This window comes from Ochotona princeps, chromosome 12 (genome assembly GCF_030435755.1).
Source record: "Ochotona princeps isolate mOchPri1 chromosome 12, mOchPri1.hap1, whole genome shotgun sequence".
Lineage (NCBI taxonomy): Eukaryota > Metazoa > Chordata > Mammalia > Lagomorpha > Ochotonidae > Ochotona > Ochotona princeps.
Window position 1 is genome coordinate 48,104,887 of NC_080843.1, and position 8,863 is coordinate 48,113,749.

Genomic DNA, 8,863 nt, shown 5'->3' on the forward strand with positions numbered 1-8,863 from the left:
AGGCAGAGCAAAATGGATACAATGGTTCACTCTCCAAATGCTCCCAATAGCCACAGCTGAGCCAGGCCAAGATCAGGAACCTGGAACTCCATCTGGGTCTCACAGGATCTCAAATGCTTTATGCCACCACCTGTTGTCTGCTCTGGGCTGTGCTTTAACACGAAGTTGAGTCTGAAGCAGAAGCAGAGATAGGACGAGAACCCACACCTGTGTAAGATACAGGCGTCCTGAGTTGCAGCTCAACCTCGGCACCATGATGCCCACCCTGCTGCCCTTTAAAATATCCATTAAGCCCCTAGGTTAGCCAGTATAGTGGGATGCTTACTCTATTCTTCTGATTCTGGAACCATGTAACAAAGGGAGAGGAAGGAGAAAGTATAGTTTAAGCATCTGCTGTGTGGCTGTTGCTCCTAAGTTAGTTTTTACTTACCTTCATGGTGACCTTGTCACAGATATGATATTCCAATTACAAAAGGGAAGTTTAAACTCAGACTTCCTGGAATCCTTAACTCTGCATCCAAAAAGACTTAGAGTCTTCTGATTTCAAGTCCAAAATCTTAACCTTCATTTTTTCCCTGAATATGTAGTATCCTGGTGTAAAACAAGACAAATCTATCTAGCCAATTAAGAATGTACATGATGGCTGTGAAAAAGCTTAATAGTTGCTTAAAACTCTTGAGAGACTTTTCTTGCTATTTACCTAGGCAAACTCATTTCTGTTTATGAAAACCAAATACAAAAAAGTTTTTCCTTTTCATGGACTAACAGATTTTCAGGGACAGCACTGCGGTGCAATGGATTAATTTTCTGCTTGCAAAGCTGGCATCCCATATCAGAACACCTGTTTGAGTTCTGGCTGCTCTACATTTGATCTAGTCTGCTAATGTGCCTGAGAAGACAGTAGAAGATAACCCAAGTGGTTGAGCCCTTGCACCCATGTGAGAGCGTCCAGTGTAATTCTTGGCTCCTGCCTAAAGCCTGACAGACCCGGCTGTTGTAGCCATTTGGAGGGTGAACCAGTAGATGGATGATCTTTTTCTTTCTGTTTTTCTGTCCGTCTTTTTCACTGTATCTTTCAAATCTTAGAAACTTTCCATGCTTTGTTTCATCTTTACTATTGGTCTTTTCTTGTGGTTGTGGCTGTTGAAGATTTTTTACTTATGGTAGATAATATAATAGATAAGCAACAATGAGTAACAGAGGACATTGGATTTGGGGCTACCTATAAATCTTATGTCATATCAAGTTTTAATCACATGAGTTAGTTCAAAGAAACGGTGTTTTAGAATTGGAAAGTGTCTTAAAGGTCAGTTGGAACATTCTCGATATATTATGAAGAGTCCAAAGTCCCCATGGTTTCAGTGGTTTTCAGTAGGTCACACAACTATTTTGATTTTAAGGCAGCCTTGGACTCAGTATGTCCATCCAGCAGTGTGTATTACTGTTGTATGAATTTCATCTGTTTTGACTACTTTCCACTCAATGAACAGAAGAAAAGGCTTAAATAATATTTCCCTTACACTTAAGATAGATACTGGATTCAAAACTATGTCCTACTGTTCTAAAACACATGCCAAAAATGGTTTCCTACTATTGTGCAAGCCAAGAGCCAGGATATAAAGCAGAGCGGGAGGCAGAGAGCAAACCTATTTTAACTAAGGTTGTGATTATGTTGTTCCAGGAGTGTTTTCGTGTCAACATAATTGCTTGCTTGGATAAACTGAAGTGAATGTGCCTTTTAAGATGATTCAACCTTCTAGTTTCAAAAGAAAAATAGAAACAAAGCTTGTCTGTGATATCATGGATTCCACTCTCTTACAGAAATGCTGCAGTATACGAAAGACAGATATAGAAAACTCACTTTCAAAGCTGAAGCAGATTTTTCTCATAGCAGTATAAAATGTAAACCTAAGAGATTACAAGTAAATGGCAGGAAACAGTGCAAGCTCCTGGGACAATGCTTTGAAGTAGCTCATGATGTGCTTATAAACACAGCCTGTTTCCTTCTTGGATAAATTTAACCTGAACGTTGAGTCTGTCTCCTGGCTGTCCTGTTTGTGGATCAGTGGCAGGCCACAGGGTTCTGACACCTGCAGGATGGCAGGCCTTCTTCAGCAGATGGCCATGTGCATTAGTTTCCCACTTTATAACGCTATTTCTGGGCCATGTACAGTACAGTGAAGTGGGATGTGGTTGTTTATTCTGGCTCTGGAGCAATTAGAATGCAGAGAAATGCTCAGTGCCACTGTATTGGACAGAAAGGAACAGATTTACTAGATGAGGTTAAAAAAATGCACGTCATTATGGGCTAGGAATAGTTGACAGAAATATACTATCTTTCCTATATACCCATTCAGTTGTAAAGGATAGTATCAGCTATCTACCCATGTTTAAATGAAAGAGGTATTTTTAAAAATAACATCATGGTACCTTGGGTTCCATGCCCAGCTCTGGTTCTTGACTCCAGCTTTCCATTAACCCTGGGAAGCAGCAGTGGCTGCTCAACTCCTTGGGTTTCTGCCACCCATAAGGAAGACTTAGTTGCTTTCCTGGCTCCCAGCTTAGGCCTCAGCCATCATGAGCATTTGGGGAATTAACCAGTGGATGGGAACACTTTCTGTCTTGCTACCTCCAAGTAAAATTAATTAAAGAATTATATAACGAGGGAAAAAAAACTCAGGTGCCATTCGGTGATGGCTTAGCTCGTTGTGCCACAGCTCCAGCCCTTTTTAGAATGGGCATGTGTGGGCCCAGCGTGATAGCATAGCTGTTACAGTCCTTGTCTTGCACACTTTGGGATCCCATATGGGTGCCGGTTCTAAACCTGGTGGCCCTGCTTAGCTCATCCAGCTCCCTGCCTGTGGCCTGGGAAAACAGTCGAGGACGGCCCGCACCTGCGTTGGAGACCCAAAGGAGGCTCCTGGATCCTGGCTTCGGATTGGCTCAGTTCCAGCCATTGCAGCCACTTGGGAAGTGAATCAATGGATAGAAGATCTCCCTTTCTGTCTCTCCTCCTCTCTGTATATCTGCCTTTCTAATAAAAACAAATAAACCTTAAAAAAAAAAAGAATGGGCATGTGTGAATCAGTATTCAGATAAGATGTTTTGAACTGGGGGAAGACTTACCACCACAGCATGTTTAAGTGTAGCAATCAGGAGTGTTAGGTACATTCGCGTTGTTACACAACCAAGCTTCAGAATGCTCCTGGCATTGCAGAACAACTCCTGCTCCCTCTGCCCCCAGTGTCTGGCAGCCACCATCCTGTTTCTGTTTTATTTTGTTTTTAAAGATCTATTCATTTTCATTGGAAAGTCAGACTCACAGAGAGGAGAGACAGAGAGAAAGATCTGTCAGGATTCCCTTCCTTTTTAAAGACTGTTTATTCATATATCTATCCCAATATGTTTATCTGTCTGTCTGAGGATATTTGAGTGTTAACACTTTTCATATATTGAGTCTTCTAGTCTCTTAACATTATTATTTATTGTCTATTTAGACCAGTTGATCAGAATTACCTAGAATGATTGTTAAAACTTCAGATCTGATTCAGAAGGTGAGGCCAGAGATTTGATATTTCTAAGAATTCCCAGGCAGGAGCCTGGTGGCATCCCTTGTGGGGACAGTTTCTAGTCCCAGCTGCTCCACTTTTCATGTAGTTCGCTGCTTATGATCTATGATAAGCAGTGGAAGATGACCCAAGTGCTTGGGCCACTTAACCCATGTGGGAAACCTGGAAGAAGCTCCTGGAACCTAGCTTTGGTCTGGCCCAGCCCTAACCACTAGGTCATCTGGGGAGTAAACCAACATATGGGAAATGCCTCTGTCTGACTTTCAAGTAAATAAATATATCTTTCAAAATTAACTTGAATGTGAGTTTAAAAAAACAGCAACAATTAATTCTTCAGTGATGCTGGTGCTGCTAATCCAAAATTTTGCATACACACATATATAAAACACATGCAGGATACTTTATTTGAAAGCCGTGTGTGTGTGTGTGTGTGTGTGTGTGTGAATAGAGAGATTTCTTCCATCCACTAGTTCACTCCCCAAGAAGCCAAATGGCTGGGCCTGGATCTGGCTAATGCCAGGACCTTGGAACTGTGTCTGTTTCTCCCATGTGGATGACAGGGATACAAGGACTTCAGCCAGTCTCCACTTGCTTTCCAAGTGAATTAGCAAGGAACTGGATGGGAAATAGGGTAGCTGGGACTTGAACCGGCACTCTCATATGGGATGCAGATACTGAAGTGGTGGCTTAACCCACTGCCCCACAATGCTGGCCCACAGTTGACCCTTTCACAACCATGGTCATTTGTCTTTGAAGATGGGAAAGTTTGGCTAATTGTAATTAAATTTTTAAAAATCAGTGTAGTATCTGCTATTATTTTAGTTTTATCAAGATTTGTTTTCAACACCAGGTGTATAAATCCAGACATATAGACTCCATAGATGCAATTGTGCTCTATGTCAGGTAACCACTGAAACTGGGAAGTGTATAGCTGCAAACCAATTTATGGTCTTTGTGGAAGGAAAGTGTTTGTTTGTTTTTGCTTTCAATTTAAGATATATTTATTTTTATTGGAAAGTCAGATTTACAGAGAGAAAGAACTTACTTTTGATGTGGCCGCAATGACCAGAGCTGAGCTGATCCAAAGCCAGGAGCTTCTTTCGGGTTTCCTACGTGGGGGCAGGGTCCCAAGACCTTGGGCTGTCCTTGACTGTTTTCCCAGGCCACAAGCAGGGGAACTAGATGGGAAGTGGAGCAGCTGGGACAGGAAGCAGGAATAAAAATCCGGGCACATGTTAGGTCAGGCTACTTTAGCTACTAGGCTGTTGCCAGGAAGGAAAGTTTTAAAGGTCCTTTATCTCCCCCTAGCCTCCTGTTCAAACTCTGCAGTTTGGATATGTGCCAAAAACCGCAACTAGAAAGATTCTTAAAATTTGGCTTAGGCTATGGGGTAGAAAGTTGACAACTGACCATTTACATAACAGGAATACCCAAACATAAAGCTGATTTAAATGGTGCGCACCTTGAGTTTACAAAAGAACTTTGTAGGAACCAAGGGGAGAAAGTCAGTCTATTTTCTCACCTATTCCATCCCTCCCTGGTTTAAACATAATTGAGGGTATGGGCGAGCGCTGCGGGTGTGAGCTTGCAGGGGACTGGAGGGCTCACATTCAGGCAGGTGGAGCAAGCCTGATAATTTCCCACGTGCTTGGTCCTGGGCAGGGAGGGGAAGAAAGGGGAGAGCCCTAGGTCATCATCCTGGTGTAGTGTGATGGTAGAGCAGGTTTGGGGAACTGTGAATGTGCTTGGATCTTTGGTGGGAAGAAGGGTAAGGTGCCAGCCCAGCACCTGTGCCAGGAGCTTGGATCCCTAGTAGGCAGAGCTCCAGGCCAGCACACCACCCCACTGGAAGACTAGACTTCCGAAGACTGGACTGGGGAACTCATGCGCTTCTGGGTGCAGGCAGGTATATTGCTCAGGAAAGGGGGTAAGGGGATGTGAGGGAGGGAGGACCACTGAGGGAGTATGTTTCAGGTGAGGAATGACTTCTGAGGGACTTCATCGACAAGGCCACTGCACTTGCAAGTAAATGAGGGGGCTGAGACTGAGTAATTTGGAGGAAGAAAGCTGGAGGACTTTTTTGGGTTTGACCAATGTGCCTGTCCATGTAGGAGGTCTGAGCTAGGCTAGTTAGCATTAACCACTGATAAACACCATCCACTGGCACACACTAAAGTTATGGCTGGAGACCTACCTAGCAGTACGTGCCAGTAAGTGTCGTAACAGGAGCTGGATAATATTAGACTGGGCCACACACTAACCAGCATGAGAGAGAACCAGGTCTGGGGACAGTTTCTGTGGGGGATATGGTAACTCACCCCTGTGGGACTGCAATTTCCGCTGGTTTGCTCAAGAGCTCGGAGTGGTGACAGACTGAACTAGGTGTGACCATGGAATCCTGTGACACTCATGGGATTGGGTTTAAGCCAGGCTGGTCCAGGCTATAAGCACCTGCAAGCCCACCCAAGAATAGGGTTGGGGCAAACCAGGCTGCAACACGCACCAGCTTATACAAAAGTCGGGACAGAGGGGCAGGGGAACAGACTATGCTGGGTAAGGGTCTAGCACCCGCTGGCACGTGAGATCGAGATCTGGTAGTGGGCCTGGTGGGGGAACTTGGGAAACTCCCCTAGTGGTCCATAGCTCCCGCAAGTGAGCATGTGATTCAGGCCTGGTAGTTGGTCAGGCCTGAATCTGGGGGTAAGGCAGCTCCACTTATCACCAAGTATGTGGATTTATTCTAGGGGGAGCTGGACTGGGCAGGACCAGGTCAAACCTTAGCACACTGACATGTGCAGGAGTCAGGATAGAGTGTGGGTCATGCCAAGCTAGGCTATCACACCTATGAGTTTGCATGAGTCAGGGATGGGAGCAACCTGGGCAGGGCTAGGGTGCAGCACCCACCAGTGACCGTTGGGACTGGGAGCTGACTGGGTCAGGCCAGGCTGCAGCATCCAACAGCAAAGGCCAGGATAAGGGATGGGCTATGCCGAGCTGGGTCAGAGCAACCACTGGCATGCACAAGATCTGTGGCTGCCAGCAGTCAGCGGTTTCCCTGGCTGCGTTATGATTCTTACTGCTGAGCACGAGAGCCAGAATGAGGGCGGCAATCTAGGCTGGACATGACTACAGTGTCCCTCAGCATGGGTGTGGACTGGGACTGGAGTGTGTCAGACTAGGTTAGACTCCAGTACCCACTGGTGCTCATGAGAGCCAGGGTGGATGGGTGTAGAATGGGCTGGGCTAGGTCTCGGCACTTGCTGAATCACGCGAGAGCTGTGTCTGGGCGTGGACCAGGTGTGATTGGGCTATAACACCCAACAATAAGAACTGGAATGGGTGTGGGCTGGTTGGGTAAGTCCTGCCAGGACAGGACGTGGGCCAAGTCAGTCTGGGCCAAGCACCCACCAATATGTGCAAGATCTGCCCCTGAAAGGAGACCTGATAGAGGATCTTGGGGAACTCCTCTGTCAGGAAGCAGTCCCTTGGGTGAATGCAAGAAACAAGGCTAGGAGTAGCCCACACCAGGCCAGGTTACAGCACCCGCTAGCATACGTATGGATCAGGTCTGGGGGGGGGGGTGGGCCAGGCTGGACCAGTTTATAGCACCCACTGGCAGATGTGAGAAGCAGGATGGAGTGTGAGAGGCTGGGTTGGGCGCAACACCACCCAGTTTTCATTAGGGCTGGGACGAGGAGTTGGGTGGGCTAGGCTGCAGCACCCATCAGCGTGAGCTGGAACTGGGGGCAGACCAGGCCAGGTTACAGCATCTGTTGGTAAATGCCAAGGTGAGGCAGGCTGTGCCAGATTGGGCCACAGCTCCTGTAAGTACACGTAAGACTGGGGAGAGGGGTGAGCCTGGTAAGGGGCACCAAGGACTTCCCTGCTGGGCCACTGCTCCCACTGGTGAGTGTGAGAAATGGGACCAGAGGCAGACCAGCCTAGGCAGGGTTACAACACCTACTGACTGCATCTGAGCAGGTTTAGGGCGAGAGCCAGGCTGGGCTAAACAACTGTATCCACTGGTATATGCACAAGCTAGAGTGTGCATAGGCTGGTTGGGCTTTGCTGCAGCATCAGCTGGCAAGTGCTGGGGACAAATCCTGTCAAGCTAGACTGCAGAAACACCTGGATAGTGCAAGGTCCAGGACTGGGAGTGGGCCTAGTAGGGAAATGGTAGGCACCTCTCAGATGGACTGCAACTTCCACCAGTGAGCATGAGAACCAAGCTGGAGGTAGGCCTGGCTAGACAGCTAGTAGTACCTATCAGCTTAAGTGTGGGATGATGGTGGGGTCGGTTGGGCTGGGCTAGGCTGTAGCACCCATTGGTGTGTACAAAAGCCTAATGTGGTGCATGACAGACTGGACCAGTCTGCTTCACTCACAGGCATACCTAGAAATCAGGGCTGGGGTATAGTGGGGGTCGCTCCAACTGGGCTGCACATCTCACTGGTGTCATGAGGGCATGTGTGTGGTGGGCAGGGATGGGCTGGGCCACAGCATGCACTGGTTTGCATAATAAATGAGGCTGGAGACAGAACTGATCCAGCAACTCTATCATTCCAATTAAAGTGATTAATAGTTGCTTGGCAGTTCCAAAACTTTACCTAGCTCTTTTCATAAACTACCCAGAAGGCCCGACAGCCCTCCATTGCTCAATTCCTCAGGTAGCCAGAGATGACTTAATTCTTCCTGTGTATGTGGTAGAAGGTTGTAAACAAGAAGTTCATCAGGAACATAGTTCAAGTGGATGATGTAACCACATCCCTAATCACATCCTCTGTGATGAGTACGCAGTTAGAAAACTCCCTGTCCACTGTCACGTTCCTGGGCAGCAGAGCCCTAAAGGGGATTCTTCTGTTTAATTTTATTTTAAAGACTTATTTATTTGTATTGGAAAGTCAGACTTACAGAGAGAAGGAGAGACAGAGAGAAAGATCTGGTTTACTCCCCAAGTAGCCACAATGGCTGGAGTTGAGCCAATTTACAGGGGTTTGGCTTAGCCAATTCTTAGTCTCCCATGCAGGTGCAGGGTTCCAAGGCTTTGGGTCATCCTCCACTTCTTTCACAGGCCACAAGCAGGAAGCTGGATGGGAAGTGGAGCAGCCAGGACATGATCTAAACCTATATGGCATGCTGGTGCATTCAAAGCAAGGATTTAGCCACTAGGCTATCGTGCCAGGCCCCCTAAATAGGATTCTTAAGCATGTGATGTATAGAGGAATGATCTAATGGGATGAGGAAGAAACTTAATGAAGGTATAATTCCAGATGAACTTGATCTGCAGCCTGATC